Source organism: Acipenser ruthenus, chromosome 3, assembly GCF_902713425.1.
Source record: "Acipenser ruthenus chromosome 3, fAciRut3.2 maternal haplotype, whole genome shotgun sequence".
NCBI lineage: Eukaryota > Metazoa > Chordata > Actinopteri > Acipenseriformes > Acipenseridae > Acipenser > Acipenser ruthenus.
This window is the reverse complement of record NC_081191.1, coordinates 42,400,663-42,421,722: the sequence shown is the minus strand read 5'-3', so window position 1 is coordinate 42,421,722 and position 21,060 is coordinate 42,400,663.

The following is a 21,060-nucleotide window of genomic DNA, read 5'->3' as shown; positions in this document are numbered from 1 at the left end:
CCCAGCACGTGAATTAATTCTGTGCAACCCCGTGCTCACATATTACATTTAACCAGCACGTGAAGTGATTTGTGCCCTCCTCGTGCCTAAATACAAATCTACACTTTTTAAATACACGTGAAACACAGACCCATTTATATCCCGTGTACCAATCTATACACCAACATTAACACACACACGCCACATACAACACATAATATGCACACAGGGGCAGGGCAAATTGCCACATTTTTGTAAATAATTTGTTACTTAATTGTAGGCTAGAAATACCCACTGGCACCCAGTAACAGTTATAGCACAGACCTGTTTGACAAGATACAAGTTTCTCCTCTAAGGAAAAAAAAAATCCAAACCTGAAAACTTGAAATGCACTCTTGTGTATGTCAAAAAATAATTTAAAGAGCAGTTTTAGTGTTAAAGTGGATGAAATGTGGAAAGTGTTATTGCTTATTAACAGATGAATTGTGATTTCTTTTGTTACTTAGCGTTATTGTATTGTTCTCATGTTTACTTATCATTATAGAATTAAAATTAACTGAATATGAAGGAAAAGCACTTTCCCAGAAGGATTGACAGGTGATCTTTAACACTCTGTCTTTGGGTCATATTTTCTAAGATGTCAGGAAATGGAGAAAAATAATAAAAGAGAACAGAAACTTAAGTGACATCGCCTCGCTACAGCTGGGAAACCTGCTTGATAGTGTCAAACTGTCAGCATCTTAAAAACATCCAACTGAAAGAAGTCAGGAATTTTAATAGGCATGCACATCTTACAAACCTAGCACAAAGTGTGCTGCAGAGCATTGTTTTCAAAGGCGAACCTTATACATTTCAAATTTTGTCTGTAAAGCTATGATTACCATTAGGTGCAGGTTCTGGTGACAGGGCTAATGGACAGTCACAGTGGGTCATGCGATAGTGTTCAGATACAAAGGGCAGAAGTGGAATACATCATAACCACATACCCCCCTCTCAAAACAGAAAGCCACGGCATGTGGAACTCAGTTTGAGGATCTCTCAGCACTAGGCACTGAGTCTGACATCACTCCCTTAATTATTATCCATGTGGACTGCTAATTTTGTAATAATTATGTCTGGCATCTGCAGCCCAGACAGGTTTGTAATATATGCTTAATAACTATGTTACAGGGTGTTAATAAAGCATTATTGATTGTTTATAACAATGCAATAGCCATATAGGGAATTACAGTTTTATAAAGGGAACAGTTTTTAGCTATCTATTGTACTTTGGGATGTTTAAACGTAATTCAGTCTATGGCTATTGCATGGTTATAAACCACCAATAATGCTTTATTAGCGCTCTATACCATAGTTATTACATATCTATTATATACTTATAAAACATTAATAAGCATCACCTTTATATAACGTGTTACCAAAACTTCTATAAACGTAAGGATTTATATTGTTAAAAACTTTCAGACAGTTCTGCTTTGTCCTACCCAATACAATTCACAATACCTTTCACAGTGATATTGCTCTGCTGGCTGATGTTATTATTGTAACCTGAGAGTTTAATGTTAACTGAAATTGGGAGCTTTATACATGGCCTAACCATGTGCCAGTAACCTTTTTTTATTAATCTTGACTAATAACAAAAAAAACACATCAAAACTTATATATGAGGGAGGTTCTGGTGGCATTAATAAACACAAGCTTTACTAATACACTTGTGTATCTTTTCACCAAACTGGTTGGAAAGGACCATGCTAAGTTTTTAATGGAGATTTGCCCACTCCCCATGTGAAAGGCTGATGGACCCAGAACAGGCTGTAAAGGATGTGGGAGGTCTATGCATATACATTAGAACATAAGAACATCAGAAAGTTTAAAACGAGAGGAGGCCATTCAGCCCATCTTGCTCGTTTGGTTGTTAGTAGCTTATTGATCCCAGAATCTCATCAAGCAGCTTCTTGAAGGATCCCAGGGTGTCAGCTTCAACAACATTACTGGGGAGTTGGTTCCAGACCCTCACAATTCTCTGTGTAAAAAAGCACCTCCTATTTTCTGTTCTGAATGCCCCTTTATCTAATCTCCATTTGTGACCCCTGGTCCTTGTTTCTTTTTTCAGGTCAAAGAAGTCCCCTGGGTTGACATTGTCTATACCTTTTAGGATTTTGAATGTTTGAATCAGTTTGAATAAGAGCGTAGTCTTCTTTGTTCAAGACTGAATAGATTCAATTCTTTTAGCCTGTCTGCATACGACATGCCTTTTAAACCCGGGATAATTCTGGTTGCTCTTCTTTGCACTATTTCTAGAGCAGCAATATCCTTTTTGTAACGAGGTGACCAGAACTGAACACAATATTCTAGGTGAGGTCTTACTAATGCATTGTAGAGTTTTAACATTACTTCCCTTGATTTAAATTCAACACTTCTCACAATATATATCCGAGCATTTTGTTGGCCTTTTTTATAGCTTCCCCACATTGTCTAGATGAAGACATTTCTGAGTCAACATAAACTCCTAGGTCTTTTTCATAGTTCCCTTCTGCAATTTCAGTATCTCCCATATGATATTTATAATGCACATTTTTATTGCCTGCATGCAATACTTTACACTTTTCTCTATTAAATTTCATTTGCCATGTGTCTGCCCAATTCTGAATGCTGTCCAGATCATTTTGAATGACATTTGCTGTTGCAACAGTGTTTGCCATTCCTCCTATTTTTGTGTCGTCTGCAAATGTAACAAGTTTGCTTACTATACCAGAATCTAAATCATTAATGTAGATTAGGAATAGCAGAGGACCTAATACTGATCCCTGTGGTGCACCACTGGTTACCTCACTCCATTTTGAGGTTTCTCCTTGTGATAGAGAGAGAAAGGATTGATGATGTAAATCTCCCTCCCGATTAGAAAGGGCGCTGTGCAAGGGGGAAGGTAAGCTGCCTCCTAGATCTGCCTCGGTGGTAGGTGGAAACCGGAAGGTGACCATATTAGGAGGGGCGCGTAGCTGCAAGTACTCAGGACGATTCCATTGCAGTCAGCTGCGGGGCAGCCCTCTATTGGAGAAACCAGACGACGCGTTGATTGCAGGGAGGAGTTTTCTGGGTACAAAGGGGAAGCAGCTACGTCAGTATCTCCCCTTGCGCTGAGACAATAATTGACCGGCCAGAGCTGATGATGTTTGTTTGTTTTGTTACGTGTTTGTGTGTTTTCGTAGAGGAGCAGGAGGACGGGAGGCTGTCGCTACCAAGCCAGCACTAACCCCAGAGCACTCCCCTCATCGCACAGCACAACACAGCACAGCGCACGAACCACAGTCCCCTTTGGAGAGAGCACAGTTTCGTGCACGGAGGGTTGTGGTTAAGAAGTGTCTTTTTGTTTGTTATTTTTGAAACGTGGACCTTGTTTTGTTTTGCCCTGATTACCATCGCTGGTATCAGGGGGTATTATTTTCCTGTCTGGATTATTTTTGTGGATATTTCTGTTCTTGTGTGGATTATTAAATTACTTATTTTGGGAGAATACGTTTGGACATTTGCAGTCTTTTGCACCACATCATTCATCCTGTCACACTCCTCTAATCAGTACTTTCTGTTTTCTACACGTTAACCACTCCCTAATCCATGTGCATGCATTTCCTTGAATCCCTACTGCGTTCAGTTTGAGAATTAATCTTTTATGCGGGACTTTGTCAAAAGCTTTCTGGAAATCTAAATAAACCATGTCGTATGCTTTGCAGTTATCCATTTTCAATGTTGCATCCTCAAAAAAGTCACGTAGGTTAGTTAGACACGATCTCCCTTTCCTAAAACCATGCTGACTGTCTCCCAGGATATTGTTACCATATAGGTAATTTTCCATTTTGGATCTTATTATAGTTTCCTTAAGTTTACATATAATAGATGTCAGGCTTATTAGTCTATAGTTACCTGGTTCTGTTTTGTCTCCCTTTTTGTGGATCGGTATTATGTTTGCTATTTTCCAGTCTGTCGGTACAACCCCTGTGTCAAGAGACTGTTGCATGATCTTGGTTAGCGGTTTGTAAATAACTTCTTTCATTTCTTTGAGTACTATTGGGAGGATCTCATCTGGTCCAGGGGATTTGTTTATTTTAAGAGCTCCTAGTCCCTTTAACACTTCTGCCTCTGTTATGCTAAAGTTATTTAAAATTGGATAGGAACAGGTCGACATGTGGGGCATGTTGTCCGTGTCCTCCTTTGTAAAAACCTGTGAAAAGTAATAATTTAATATATTTGCTATTTTTTTTCTTCATCTATGATTTTGCCATTTGTGTCTCTTAGACATTTAACCTCCTCTTTGAATGTTCTCTTGCTGTTATAATATTGGAAAAATATTTTGGAATTGGTTTTAGCCCCCTTAGCAATATTGATTTCTATCTCTCTCTTGGCCTTTCTAACTTCCTTTTTGACTTGTGTTTGCTGTTCCAAGTACTCTTTCTGTGTACTTTGTACTTTTGGTCCCTTTTAAACGCTACCTTTTAAACACACTACCTTACGAACCAATGGGGGCAATATGGATGAGTCAGACAGGTGCGATGCACAGAAAAATGTGTAAATGCCTTTGGGGCCTAGGCATGGTCATTTTGCAGATAATGTACCAGCTTTTCCCAGACTGCACACCCTTATGAATTATTAATAAGAAACTATAGTAACGTTGTGTTTGTTGATTCTGTAAGATTTCTTCCACTATCTAGTAGTATTTGCAAGTGTGCTGCTCCCACAGCTTTTTAGTGCTGCAGAGATCACATGTCATATCACATGATCAACCTATTTTGCATCTCCAATTAAGGGCGATGGCAAATCCAATTGGGTAGACAGGTCCTAATAAATTGTCCAGACAGTGTATATACATCAGAAAGAGGCCCGGGCAGTAGGCTTGTCATCCGAATAGTGCCATTAAAAACACGTTGAAAAAATGTCTTCATGCACAAAAAGCTGTGCCGTAGTCAATTACCTTGCAGGTTTTTGTCCAACATTATGATGTAATCTGTGCCACTGTGTTACTAATTACGACTGCACAGGTTCAGTGACACTTTCAAAAGTGGCTGTGCAGTACATGAGAAATTAATGATAGAAACACTTTACATGAAGTGTCAGCAACTCAGATGTAATTATTTCTGATTCCTGCTGGATGCCTCTCCTATACTTTACACATTAAGTCTCTGATTAAGAAAGTTATCAATGAGGCCTTGTGGCAAGATGGCTTGCGGGTGACATCAGACCAGGAAGGAGAATGGACATAAAATAACAGTTTGGACAAAACAAAACACAGAACAAACAAAACGGCACAGTGGCCAAAACAAACAGACAAACTGACACGGAACCAAACAAGTAGCAATCTCCTTTTAGTTTCACTTTGATTTCTCTCACGACTCACGTTCTGCCTCTGAACACACCACCCCGTTTCAGCCAAAGCTGCTTGTTTTTATATTGTTGCTGAGGGATTAACTGGCTATCAATTACCTGCTTTATCCCTCAACCACATTCTGCACAGGTTTTCTCATATGCATGACCGCACATTCTCACGATTTTATCTGGATGAGGCATTTTAGACCCATCCAGGTTGGAAACAATAATAACAAAACATCTTGTTTTTACACACTAACCATACATTTTAAATAACAATAATATAAAATAATACAGTACACACAGGGGCGGGGTGTACCCTGTCATAGGTCTTTATAGGCAGAGAATGTACTGTGTCAAACCAGCTTTTCCAGCATCTACATCCTCATAAAAGTTTACCATGGTAAATGTACATGGCCATTTTGCAGTTTTCCCATTTGCTGTATTTTACTAAGAATAGCCATGTTTTTCACTACGCTTTACCATAGTTCTCTGTATATTTCTGCACTTACCTGTGCTTTAACATGCTTTACTACACTTTGCCAAGCTGTAACCCTAGTATACCATACTGGTAGTCATTTTTGTAAGGGCAGGGCAGGGCAGGGCTGGGCAGGCAGGACAGCTTGAAAGATTTTAAAATCTCAAAATGAGTTGACAAAGTTAACCCATTGCCAGTACTTACAGGGCAGCAGAGCTAACAGGACCAGACTAAACTAATTTGGAAATGAAGTGGAGACTTAGGATAGGGTAGGAGATACTTCTTTCCACAGAGAGTGGTGAGGGTATGGAATGGGTTATGTAGCCATGTTGTTGATGCTGAATCACTGGGATCCGTTAGGACCTGAAGTTTTGAGATATATATGAACTGCAGTGAAGGTCAGTCTGGTTTTCTATCAGATGAAGCATACTGTACACAGTGAACACTGCCTGCGTGAGTTTGAACTTTTCATCCACACTGACTCATTTGACAAGTCATCTACCTGGCAAGTTTTCCACAAACTGGACCGTGCTATGGTGTACTATCAAAAGATTGCAAACTATAAATACATAGAGCTTCTGATTACATATGTTTATTTAACCTGTTTTATTGTGTTTATTTTTTAGCGATTCTAGGGGCTTTTTGAACATGATTCATGTTTATTTCTGATTTCATTCTGCTTTTCCCTCAAACTTCACTCTGTAATTTTCCAATGTATTGATAGCATACAGATTTTTGTGCCTCAAAATTTGGCAAAATTGTAAAACCTGTTTTTACTTGTATTTCCATATGAAAGTAAAACAGGTTTGGAAAAACACAGCCATTATATATTTTATTATACACTAGGGCAGTATTTACTTCACGTTTCTGGCTATATTCCAGTACAAGGTAGAAATTCTGGCCTGGCTGCTTTTATTGTTAGTTAACAAAGTTGCACTGTTGCTCTTGAAAAAGCAGACTCTTGAAGCAGTCTAACACAGGGGCATACAGTGCAGTAAGTGAATGTGCTCCCACACTGTGTGTCCCAAAATATAAGCAAAAATTGAACATAGACCACTGAAATCTATTTATTAAGTAACTTTATATTTACTCACATGGAAAACCAACCTCCTCAGATATATAGTGAAAAGTGTTGAATTCAAGTAATGTTAAAACTTTATAATGTTGAAGCTGACACCCTGTGATCCTTTAAGAAGCTGCTTGATGAGATTCTGGGATCAATAAGCTACTAACAACCAAACAAGCAAGATGGGCCGAATGGCCTCCTCTTGTTTGTAAACTTTCTTATGTTCTTATGTTCTCATTAACCAATTCAATGAAGAAACCGCTCATTATTGCCAGCATCAACAGACACTCCTGGACAAAGGCAGAGGGGACCTGAGTCTAAAAGAAAACAAACAACAGATTCTGGAGAGTTTTTAGGGCCTTCATTTTTTGAGTGGCTTGCCTGTCTGTCTCTCACACTGTACGTGAGTCTTCACCAAGCTTTTATCGGAAACACTACCAGCCTCCTATAGACATTTCGGCTTGCATTTGGATGTAATCTGATTTTCTACAAATATTTGTAACCTTTCAGGTACTGTGCGATTAGTAGGCGATTGTGAGGACCCTCTTTATCAGCCTGTGCTGGTTTCAAAGTGCCCCTTATTATTTGTAGATTATACATTGCAGTAAACTTTTTCTTTTTTTAAACTGTGTACCATCTGCCAAACCAAGCTTGGGAGATGTTATGGACTAAACAGCCTGGCATTGAATGTGAGTGTGCCTGCAAAGCTATGATTGGTACCTCACCATCCAGCCTGCCTTCACTCAACCCGCCGCTCGTCTCAGTAAACACATCCTGGTCCTTGCTGGCAGATCCATTTAAATGAATGTTCTGGTGACAATTCTTTCATTAGGTAAAAACATCTTAATAATGGTAACATGAAGTACGATATAAATAAATTCACTGGTAATGATATATACAGGACTAAACCACCACTTCATATGTTATATTTCCTTATTGGTAGTAATAAAAAGAGGGGGAAGGTGTTTAGACAGAAGAAAACATTTTTTGGAGCACTATATTATTATTATTATTTCATTTCTTAGCAGACACCCTTATCCAGGGCGACTTACAATTGTTACAAGATATCACATTATTTTTACATACAATTACATTATATTTTTACACAATACCTTTTACATACAATTACCCATTTATACTGTTTTTTTTTTTTTTACTGGAGCAAACTAGGTAAAGTACCTTGCTCAAGGGTACAGCAGCAATGTCCCCCACCTGGGATTGAACCCACTAAAATCACCAGTCAAGAGTCCAGAGCCCTAACCACTACTCCACACTGTATGTACATATGCAGCACTTTGAAGTTCTGCATACATATTGTCAGAATGTCATGAAACTTGCCAAGGGTCTTTAGCCCAAATTATTGCATCATACGTGCATCATAATCTGTCTGTCCGTATGTGTCCCCGACTGTCTGTTTGCATGTGTGACCGAGTGCTGTTGAGTGGCGTGTGGGTGGTGACGTCACGGACCAGAAACAGGAACCAAAACAAGGAATGGTGGTGGGTGAAACTGAACGCTACGACGCTCAGTGCTTTTATTAAATAATAAAACAAAACAAAAGGTTTAAACCAACAACAAACAAAAAGGCACAAGGACCAAACAAATAAACAAATAAGTATCGTGCTGGTGTAAACCAGCACGCTTAGCAGTTATTTTTAAGTTTAGTTTTCTCTCTCCTCGCTCTCTCCGCTCTCACTCCTAATACACTCCCCCCGAAGGTACAGAGCTGCAGGTTTATATACAGTGACCATCTCCCGATTAGCAACAATTAATCAATGAATTAACTCGGGAGATGGTCACCGTCTGCACAAGTTTAATAAGGATGCGTGACTGTCAGCTAGCTAAACAAATCACTAGCTGATCAGTCACGCATCCTCACAAAGTTTTTAAAATATAAAAACAATAACAAATACGTGGCGCTTTTATCCGTGCCGCAAACAATAATACAAATAATAAACAGTGCACACACATATATATATATATATATACAGTATACAGTATGGGGCAGCAGTGTGGAGTAGTGGTTAGGGCTCTGGACTCTTGACCGGAGGGTTGTGGGTTCAATCCCCAGTGGGGGACACTGCTGTTGTACCCTTGAGCAAGGTACTTTACCTAGATTGCTCCAGTAAAAACCCAACTGTATAAATAGGAAATTGTATGTAAAATAATGTGATATGTGAAATAATGTATAATGTGATATCTTGTAACAATTGTAAGTCGCCCTGGATAAGGGCGTCTGCTAAGAAATAAATAATAATAATAATAATATATATATATATATATATATATATATATATATATATATATATATATATATATATATATATATAGGGGCAGGACACTCCGCCACACATGTCACACATTTAAAAAAATATCTTGTCCAATTTTATGAAACCTATCAAAATCTGCCGCTAGATAGAGGCACAACGATTGTCTCTCTCTGTCTGTTTGTCACACAGAGGTTTTACAATCTATATATCTAAAGAACTGCTTATCCAATTCTAATGAAACTTGGTCTGGATATACTTAAGCACAAACTATTGAGAGTATCAGAATATGAGGGTAAATCACAGCATCTGTTCAGCTGTCATGTCAAACAGTGGATATAGCTTCTGGTGATGTGCTTTGTTATGTTACTGATAGCTCTGGTTTTGGCTGAATGCACTTGACAAGCTTGTTCTGATAGGAGTTGGATGTGTTCTTGCTCTGACCAACTAGTGGTATGATACATATTAAACTTTAGTTCTATATCATTTAGATCACCTAAGATTTGGGATGTACAGTACAGATGGCTTCAGTTGATCAATGAAGTATATGTCATATATCTACTGTACTGCAACCTGTCTTTAGGGTTTTTTAGCTGTATGTTTTCCACTCACAAGACACTTATGATGTGCTTCAGGACTTAATGATGGAATCATTAGCCTAATTAGTTAATTCCCAAGCCTTGAGTGATTCCACACTGGATGTGAGTCTCAACCAAGTGTTGTACTCTAGTCAGTCTACCTGTTTAGAAGAAGACATCACCGTGGTGACAGAAGTAAACTGATCGTCCCCATTGCTCCTGTTTGAGATTAAATTGGTATTGTTAGCAGACTGACCCCAAAACAGACTTGTACCTTACACTCCTTCTGGTAATACAGAAAAACAGAGTCCATTCTTCAGTGGTAAACATTGAAGCTGAAGTGAAGGGAATTTCATATATCTCATAAATGTTGTACTCTTGGACTTAAGCATGGGATGGAAAAAAAATAAATAAAACATTTGTAAACATGATATACATATCATTACAAAGCTCAAATGAAAAACCAGCTTTTTTTAAAAGTATCTGATCCTCATCAGCCTACATTACACAGTACACAGTGCAGGGCTGTATCTGTGTTGCAGTCTTGCATGGTTTTGCAGTGAAGAAGTATGTCAGGCTTCATGAAGTCCAGATACACATAATGAATATCAAAAACACAAAAAATACATGGATTCGTTTGGAGGTAATTCTTATTCGTAATTCTACTTTTATTTTGGGTTTTCTCTTTGAGTTTAAAGATGTATAATCCTACCTCTACAGCTTATTTTAAATGAAAACAGTTTTTTAGAATGTATATTTTCTCAGTCCCCAATATGTAAACTCACTACTTCCTTTCCAACCTTTTAGAAACCTTTTTTTTTCAATACTAAAGGAAAGAGTAATGAAGGTGTATCATTCTGGTTGCCAGGGGAAGTATTACTGTGCAGTTCAAGGGGTTGGCTTCAGAGTATACAATATTATTAGGTTTCTATGGTAAGCTCAATTAACAAGTACAAATGTGTAAAAAATACTTTTTTGAATTGGTTGTCTTGGAGGTGCTGGGAGTTGGCTGCTGCTGTGATGTTTGAAACACAGCTTAAAGAAAGTGAAGGTTTGACACTATGCTTTGCTTTTAGGATCTAATTGTAAAATGGTCACACTTTAGGTTTATAAAACATCTATAAATATGTTTGTCTTTTTTGGCATCATATTTCTACCTAATTCAAAATGCCCAGTCTGAATATCATCTCATGGCTGAAACCCGTCTACCGATCAGGAGAACTGAAAACCAAGAAGTAAAGGTGAGGGCCCAGCAGAGGAATTCGTCTTTAACTTAAAGAAGTGTTGTTATTTTTTAACTTAAGAGCTATGCCGATTGTAATGCACGAGATGACATCACTGTGCACGAGATAAGATGCACTAGAATTAAACAAATCTGTATCAATGATTGGTAGATTTCTCTTATGTGATTTACAATGAGACCAACTATTGTAGCCCAGAAATTGTAAACCCCTTATAAATACATTTGTAATAGTGTTTCCAAATATTAAGACAAACACTGACCCTGCTGATGAAAAAACTTGTGTCATGCTCTTAAAGGAATCTTAAGGATGACATTAAGTTTTCACAATACCATGGAAGGGAAATAACTTTAAAATTACCGGGTTGTTAAGATAGAAAGGATAAAATGAGTTCTGGTATCTCAACCCAAAATGACACCAGTAAAACTATATCTGATAAACCTTTGGGTTACAAAAAAGAACAAGGAATATAGAACCTTCAATATGTTCTAATGTTTACACAAATTGAAAACAATATTTTTTACCGTTATTCTAGGTTAAACATATTCCGAGCATCTATGGCACAATAATCTGAATAGTAAAAACAATACCAGATTCATTCTCTCTGCTGGTTTCTGATATTCTCGCTATTGTGGTGGATGGGGGTGGGGGAAGAGATTCCAAGTAAAAAAACAAACAAAAAAAAACCACTAAAGTGGTACGTGATTGAAAAAAGGTTGTACAGTGTAGTCGTAATTTTGTTGAGCGGGTGCTTTGTGTGTCTTTGTGTGCAGTTTGAGTATGACACTAAGGCAATAAAAAACAATAAGATTAAGTATGTTCCCTGGTTCAAACCAAAATGCATTTAAAATCCTGCTGACACTCCTGATCTGTGAACTGAGGATATATGTTCATTCACATCAGTATAATATGACAGTGCTTCAGTATAACCTTGGTGCCCATATATACTCAACCAGTCAGGACCTGTTATAGTTTTAAACAAGTGACTGGTTTATAGAATGACTTGAGTAATAAGGGGCTCTTTGCTTTTTATCTCTGGAATTTTAATTTGGAAAATCTGCAGTTGTATATTACCAAACAATGTACCTATTTTTAGTTCAGCAGCAACACATAAATAATGAGCTAATTTTAGATGTTTCATAAACTTTATTTTCATGTGATCTTAATGGACTGGAATCACTTGAAATTGTGCATAATTGCTTCTCATTATTATCAGCTTTTAAACAACAGGGGCTAAAAAAAGTAAGACATGGTAAAGAGTTACTTATCTTCACTATAACATTGAAACCTTTATTAAAAAAGAATTGAACAATTGAAACATATACAAATACATTGACATCACTTTTTAAGACTTATTTTTATGGATTCTGTGACACACTTATACATAACCACAAGCCCTTGAGTACTGATATTTTGCTTTGCCTGGCACTATTAAAAGTGTGGCAGGGCAATCCACAGTTCACCGCGCACCAGCGACCCCTGTGGCTGATAGGGCACCTGCGGGTCTGGAGTGGAGCCATTCAGATCTGTGTTGTCCTTCAGCACTATGGGTCTGTAGGAGTGGAAGGGACAACTTTTGCCACCCCTGCTTTACTGCTACTATACTGTACAAGCTGTCAGCTCAAGACATGTTGCAGGAATTGCCTCCTTTGTCATGACTAGAGGTTGTTGAGATGAAATATTGGCGTATAGAACACTGCAATGTGTACGTTTACAGCTTTCTGTCTTGTTTTTAATTATTACCATGTGTTGTGCATGTACAGTGTACGCTGTACTGATTGAAAATACATTGGATTAATGAACACTACATAGTGCTTCTATATATTTTGAGTTCCACGGCTCTATTTTGGCAGTTTATTGGGGAACTCGTGATAAAGTAAACTCTTCTTTGCACTCTTTCTAGAGCAGCAATATCCTTTTTGTAACGAGGTGACCAGAACTGAACACAATATTCTAGATAAGGTCTTACTAATGAACTGTAAAGTTTAAACATTACTTCCCTTGATTTAAATTCAACACTTTTCACAATATATCCCAGTATCTTGTTGGCCTTTTTTATAGCTTCCCCACATTGTCTAGATGAAGACATTTCTGAGTCAACATAAACTCCTAGATCTTTTTCATAGATTCCTTCTTCAATTTCCGTATCTCCCATATGGTATTTATAATGCACATTTTTATTGCCTGCGTGCAGTACCTTACACTTTTCTCTATTAAATGTCATTTGCCATGTGTCTGCCCAGTTCTAAATACCGTCTAGATCATTTTCAATGACCATTGTTTGCAATGGTGTTTACCACTCCTCCTATTTTTGTGTCGTCTGCAAATTTAACAAGTTTGCTTACTATACCAGAATCTAAATCATTAATGTAGATTAGGAATAGCAGAGGACCGAATACTGATCCCTGTGGTACACCACTGGTTACCTCGCTCCATTTTGAGGTTTCTCCTCTAATCAGTACTTTCTGTTTTCTACATGTTAACCACTCCCTAATCCATGATATTTTTAGTAATATTAGGGCATGCTTTATATAATGTTTGTCTAATCTGCATACAGTCGAACCTGCTAAGGGACCGTCAAATAAGTGGTCTTCATAGACAGGTGTTTCTTTTATATAAAAGAGGATGTAACTTGCTAAATAAAACTGGCTGGCCTCAAAATTAGACAGTTTAAGCAAGATTATTAAACTTTATGTGGTCACGTAACATGTCTTGTGATTCACTAGACCTAGGTAAGTGGTGTGAGATTTGTGTGCAACTATTCAGCAACAGTCATGAGAAAGCAATAGGATCTCTATGATAGTGAGCATGATAGTGATGGCTCGCCTCTCTGCACACTCACTTCATTGACCCACATGCAGAAGATAACTCGCTTCATAAGCGGGTAATGAAGGGTTAAACAACACACGTGCCACAGTGTTCCAAATCACAGAAACCCACAGCACTGGACAGGACTCACCTGTTTCCATCCAGACATGTGCTGGGAGTTAGACATTGTGAGCTTTGGTAGCACACGCATTTATTGCCCAGATAGAATATGGTATGGGGGCTTGTCATGGGACGACCATGTACACAAGTGTGCTACTGCAGGGGATTCTTTATTTTAAATATGTATGTGAAGCAGATTGACGTGCCAAAAACAGAATGGAGCTCAATTAGAACCTATGGCACGTGCCTTCTGACTCCTATGCTCCAAGTTATTTCCTTGCGATTTTAACTTGCTGCTCACTCCACTCAGCATATTCTGGAAAATAAAGACCCAGGGCATATAGATCAGGTATCCAAAGGAATGCAGTTTAGCCAGCCTTTGCCTGCAAGGTCAAGGAAAATCTGCAGCTGCCAAGTGCAGCAGGGTCTAGAAGATAACAGCTTGGAGAGTGGAAAAAGGAATACACATGTTGAGTACTGAGCTGCTGTTGCTCCTGTTTTTAAGGAAATGGAAAAAGCAGTGAGCTGTGTGCCACAGCTGTGGAGTTGGTTGGCCATGTTTATTTGCATGGAGGACAGCCCTGCTTTGTGGAAATACAGCTTGGGCTGAGTGGGAGTTTTCCAGCTCATTAGACTTTTCCAGTTTGCCTTTTGTTCTTTATCAGCTGGATGGAGAGCTCCATCCCACTTTACATATTAACTACAGCAATGATCTCCATACAGTCAGTGTAATGTGCTACTGTGCAACTGTACAGAAGTATAGTTCAATCCTATATAAAAAGTTAGTGGCTATGTTTACTAATTAATTTTGGCAGTGGAGCGTTTTTCTCGGTTGTTGATATCATAATAAAGCATTATACTTTTTTTTATAGATTTTGTAGATGTACAGTCCAAGCATGGAATACATCAGTGCATTGCCAAGATTGTCAAAACTACATCTCAGGCATTTCACAACAGACTTACTTGAGTATTCGAAAAACATTTTAATTTGTTTGTACTGTTTATTTATAAATAACAATTACAGACATTATATAGTCGAGATATACACCCCTCCAAACTGTCACTGGTAAAACCACTGAATCTCATCAGCAAGCCAAACTATTTGTGTAGCTCAGTCAATGAAGCCTTTTGATTGTGGTTCTTAAACAGTAAGTAGCGGGGTTCCAGAAAATAATGCATTATACGCCCCCACGTGTTGCTACAACTGTTTAAGTAATGTACCTGTAATTTTTCTTTTCATTATTAACACCCTGACAACTTTTTACACTTATAACTTCAAAGCGGGTTTCAAAGTTATTTTCAAAATGTCCACTCTAATGAACTGGGGTTTGAGATTTGTCCTCTAAAGCACTGCAGGAAGAGCGATTAAAAAACCAAAAACATAACCAGTGGTCTGGTTTTTCTTTTACGTACCACATCATGGATTGTTATTGCTGTGTTACCTTCTTGAGAATGTGGGCAATAATCTTTAACTATCAGTGCACGACAGCGGACATTTTGAAAAGAGCTTTGAAACAGACTTGAAAGTGTAAAAAGTTGTCAGGAATGAAAAGAAAAATTAATTAAAAAGTACGTTATTTAAACTGTTGTAGCAACATGTGGGGGGCATGTAATGCTATATTTTTCTAGAACCCTGCTACTTACTCTTTAAGATTTTACCTTTTGCTCTATTCATCATACTGCCCCTTCCTATTTCCAATCCCTCGTGCCTCCTTATAAGTCCTCTCACCCTCTCTGCTCATCCTCTACTAGCCTTCTCTTCACTCTCCTTCCTCCCGTACTCACTCCTTCTCTTCACTCTCCTTCCTCCCGTACTCACTCCTTCTCTTCACTCTCCTTCCTCCGTACTCACTCCTTCTCTTCACTCTCCTTCCTCCCGTACTCACTCCTTCTCTTCACTCTCCTTCCTCCCGTACTCACTCCTTCTCTTCACTCTCCTTCCTCCCGTACTCACTCCTTCTCTTCACTCTCCTTCCTCCGTACTCACTCCTTCTCTTCACTCTCCTTCCTCCCGTACTCACTCCTTCTCTTCACTCTCCTTCCTCCCGTACTCACTCCTTCTCTTCACTCTCCTTCCTCCCGTGCTCGCTCCTTCTCTTCACTCTCCTTCCTCCCGTGCTCACTCCTTCTCTTCACTCTCCTTCCTCCCGTACTCACTCCTTCTCTTCACTCTCCTTCCTCCCGTACTCACTCCTTCTCTTCACTCTCCTTCCTCCCGTACTCACTCCTTCTCTTCACTCTCCTTCCTCCGTACTCACTCCTTCTCTTCACTCTCCTTCCTCCCGTACTCACTCCTTCTCTTCACTCTCCTTCCTCCGTACTCACTCCTTCTCTTCACTCTCCTTCCTCCCGTACTCACTCCTTCTCTTCACTCTCCTTCCTCCCGTGCTCGCTCCTTCTCTTCACTCTCCTTCCTCCGTACTCACTCCTTCTCTTCACTCTCCTTCCTCCCGTACTCACTCCTTCTCTTCACTCTCCTTCCTCCCGTACTCACTCCTTCTCTTACCTCGTCCCCCTGTGGTAAATCCAGCTACCGGTTATCCTCAGGACAGTTCAGTCTTTTATAGCTTTCTGCCATCTTCTCAAAACCCACTTATTCAATCTTTATTTGTAAATTCCTATTTATATATATTTTTGTATTTTCATTATTTATAATTATTTTGTACATATTGTATATATGTGTTTGTTTTGCATTTTTATGGCCTGTAATTTATATACTTTTAAATTTTGTTTTGTTTACTGTAAGCACTTTGGATAAATAATTAAATAATAATAATAATAATAATAATAATAATAATAATAATAATAATAATAATAATAATAATAATAATACAAGATCATTACATTGAATCCTACTGTTGGGAAGTATTTAATACAAAAATACTTCTCTTATAATAATTATAGTACTTGTCTTATAATAATTATAGTAGTATAGTAGCCCTTTTTGAATTTAATATGTTTGGAGATAAGAAAATTCAAGTTCAAATATTACAGTGAAGTTATTGATACTGAGGGTCACATTGCTTATTGAGGGAGAACCGTAAAACAAAACACATATTAACAGTATGTAGTTAAAAAAATAAAAAAATAAAAAATAGCTTTTTGGCACAACTTAAACACATTCCAAATCCCTTTTGTGCTTTTGAGGGAATCTTAAGTGAAACATTTAACAAATAATTACATAGCAAGGGTGACAAATAGTATACTCCAGTATGCTGTAAACCTGGTTGGCCTCGATTAGGTAAGTAAAATTGGAACATTTCTGTAATATCATTCTAAAATCTTATAAAGTTATAGTAAACACCCTTTTTAATTCAATGTGTGTTTAATTCATGGTGTGGTTATTATGATGAGTGACATCCTCCTTAATTACCATAAAATGAAACCCACTGTTTGTTGTAAACCCTTGTCAAAATAAAGGGTCAGGATCAAGTGGATTTTTTTCAGGAATAAAAATGAGCATGCCAGCTCTTTTTTTGTTTGTAGTGAAACTGGTTTACTTGAACTTGCACCAGACAGGCAGCTTCCTGAATTAAATGTTCAAACTTTTGCTTTGAAGTTTTTGGCTTTACAGTAGGTGATCCCCACACCATCTCCAAATTCTATATCTAAAGAACAAGTTGCTCCAAATGCAATAATTTTAGTCTCTAACTGTCTCATCTGTCTGAGAGCTTGTCTGTAAAATTCTAACTGCCTAGGACTGAACAGATTTCCTATTCCATTCAAATCATATGACAATGTGACCCTTCACCCGCTCTACAAACAAGGCAAATAAATTCAGTAGTACTAAAAGGAAACTAAAAATTACAATTTAGTACCACTGATGTTTAAAAAAATTGAGTTAGAGATTCCTCATTGAGCACTTATCGGGAATCTGCATGAACCTGTGAACAGGTAACATAAAAAACTCAGTAAGGTTTATGTTTATGAAATATATTTCCTACTTTCACTAACCTTGATCTCAACTGAATAGCTGGTCTTCCATATGCAGTTTGTTTTCGTTCCCAGCATCAGTTAAAAAGAGCCTAGCATTATTGTAGTTCTGCCTATGTAAACAAGAGTGTCATGTTTGACCTAATAAAACAGTCAGACCACGCAGCTATTGCACAGGCTGATACAGCTGGTTCTGTCTTACATGAGACAAGGAGCCAAGGAATTTGAAAGATAAAGCAATCCCAATGACTAACATAGTCCTACACAGACCGCAAGAAGCTGGCTCTGTGTAATAGATGTGCTTAATTTGTTATTTAACATTATTGGAGTTATTAGGTTAATGTTTTTTTGGTTCGCTGTCGACACACAGTGGAGTCAGCTGCGTGCGTGAACTGCACTCGGGACTGTATGTTTTACAGCAGTGCTGTGTCCCCTTAACTTGCAAAATGATGTGCTGTAAAAATATATTTCTGCAAATATTAATTGGAGGCTAATAATTGGTAATTGGTAATGTTAGACTGGACAGTAACACAGATAAAGTCTTAAAGGAATAAAAGTGGAAAACACTAGGAGGCCAGTCTGATTCCCAGACTAGTGACTATTACTGCCTTTAAAGCTTTTTCAGAATCCCTCACTATTAAATACGTTTTCAACCCTGTAAATCCCTTTATAGCCGCATGCTCGTAGGGTTTATGGCTAGTTAGAGTTGCTGAAGCACGTTGATGTGAACTATGACCAGTCAATTTTCCTTCCCAACCCACAGGATAGAAAAATGAGAATGCAGCTCTTCTTGTGGACCCAACTCAGTGACCAGGATTCTACCAACAAGCTCCTTGTCCAATGAACTGCACATTGGCCTATACTGGTGGATCCACTAGGGTCGTTCTGTCTTAGCCCTAATTATCTGCCTGCAAACTAAATCCAAGGAATAGTTAATCCATTGTACAACAGACATGCAAATATTATTCTATGATAAAACAGTGTATTTATGATGTTTGTGCTCCTACAATAGTTCAGTATTTTTACATAGGCTTGTCGACTAAGACCCCGTTCACACTACTGTGCTGGCCCAGGACCGCCTCAGGGCCGTTGCATATTTAGATCTGCAACCCTGTTCACATTTGCAGTTTTAGGCGCCTTTGCGTGTTCACATATTGAAAAACAGGCCTAAAATACGGCAAATTGCTTTTTTTTTGTTAATGGAACGATAGCCTGCACTCAGAATGGAAGAGGTAACCAAATTGGTCATGTGATTATTATTATTATTATTTATTTCTTAGCAGACACCCTTATCCAGGGCGACTTACAATATTTACAAGATTATCACGTTACAAGATATCACATTATACATTATTTCACATTATACAGATATCACATTATTTTTACATACAATTACCCATTTACACAGTTGGGTTTTTACTGGAGCAATCTAGGTAAAGTACCTTGCTCAAGGGTACAGCAGCAGTGTCCCCCACTGGGGATTGAACCCACAACCCTCCGGTCAAGAGTCCAGAGCCCTAACCACTACTCCACACTGCTGCCCACTGTGATACAAAAAGGCAGCCCTAAGTTTGCTTTGCGTTCATATATATGTAAAGGCCGGCCCTGGTCTGGGATTGCAGGCCCTGGGCCACATCGAAACAGTGGCCTAAATCTAGGGTGGCCCTGGGCTGCCTTTTCTATTTTGTCTACATATGAAAAGGTGGCCCTGAGGCTGCCCTAAATCGCAAGTGTGAATTGGGTCTAAAACAGATCATGGGAACTGAGCTTCAAGTGGCACAAAATTACTGCAACATAATAGAGAAATAAACGTTTGAGGCTAAAGAAAATCTTTGTTTGTCTACTTGATTAAGTCGTTGATTTTAATTAACCTGCACCCAGCTTTTTAACACATTTTACGGCACTGGGGAATCTTCTTGTATTTCATAGGCCACTCATTGTTAGAGGTAAAATCAGAATAGCGATGGATCGATGGTTGCTGCAATGCTGTAAATTGCTATAAAAATAAACTGTGGCTTATCCCAGCAGGGTATAGGTTGATCAAATCAACTCCTAAATGTATTAAAGTTTTACATCTAAATAATAACAACATCAAGTGAATATTTAAACAATGCTCAATGATTGAAAGTATGGTTATGGTTTATGAAAAACAGATTGCTGACATGTACTAGAAGACATATATAGAGAAGGTATCATCATTGTTAAGAGGAACTGCCTTTTAAGCAAACTGCAGTTTCAACAATGCACATATTTATGTTCAGTCACACAAAACACCAGTGACAGCAATTTATGCCACTCATAGGCTTTCTGTGACAAGTTAAGCTACACCTGATGTCTTTGTGATCGTGAATTCACTTTCACATGGCCTCAGGATCATGCAGTAAATTACAAGCAAGCTGGAAATCTTAACTCCTGATTCCCATTCCTCATCATTAATAATCACCTTAATAATCTCACTCACTGTCAAGCTGGCAATCAGAATGAAACAGATATGTCACCTTGTTTTATTAAAGGATGGATAATTTAAAACAAACCCTGTCTACCTATTTTGTACTATACCATCAGGTATTAGCATTGGATACTGAAATATGCAAATCAGGGCTGGTATAATGACTGATGGGAGGGAAGGTTTTTAACCTGTGTAATGGCTTGACATCTCAGCTCACTGAACTGAAAGGAAAGGCAAGGGCTTGCATGCGTACATGCTATACAGCTTATAGTGCAAAGCACACAGGCATCAAACTGAATTTCAACCGCAGGGGTCAGGATGCTTCCTCGTCGGGCGCCACTGTAATGCCCATGGAATTAAATGGAGAAGCACAGGCTGCACGTTAACCGATAACCTCAAGAGCAAGCTTTGTATTAATCAGCTGCTAGGAGGAGATCCATTACATCTGCTTACAGACCTGTAATGAGAATGGCCCACCAATGCCCTAACTGCAGGTGGGTTGGAGTTAATTACACAGACTAAAGGTGTCATCCACTTGCTGCTGAACTCTGAGTAATGGTGAGGCAAACCAACCCCAGACAGTTTTCCAACGTCAGGGTGTAACCTCCTGCAACACTCGATGTAAGAAATACCATCGTTGTTAATTTTGTTTCATGTCATTTTTTTCCCTTGTGATGTATTTCTGACATCCACTAGTGCAGGAATGGGCCACACCAGGTTTAAATGTTAGCCGGCGAGGTTCGGGGGGCGTGGAGCTGGGGGGGGCGCTAATCTCTAATCTTT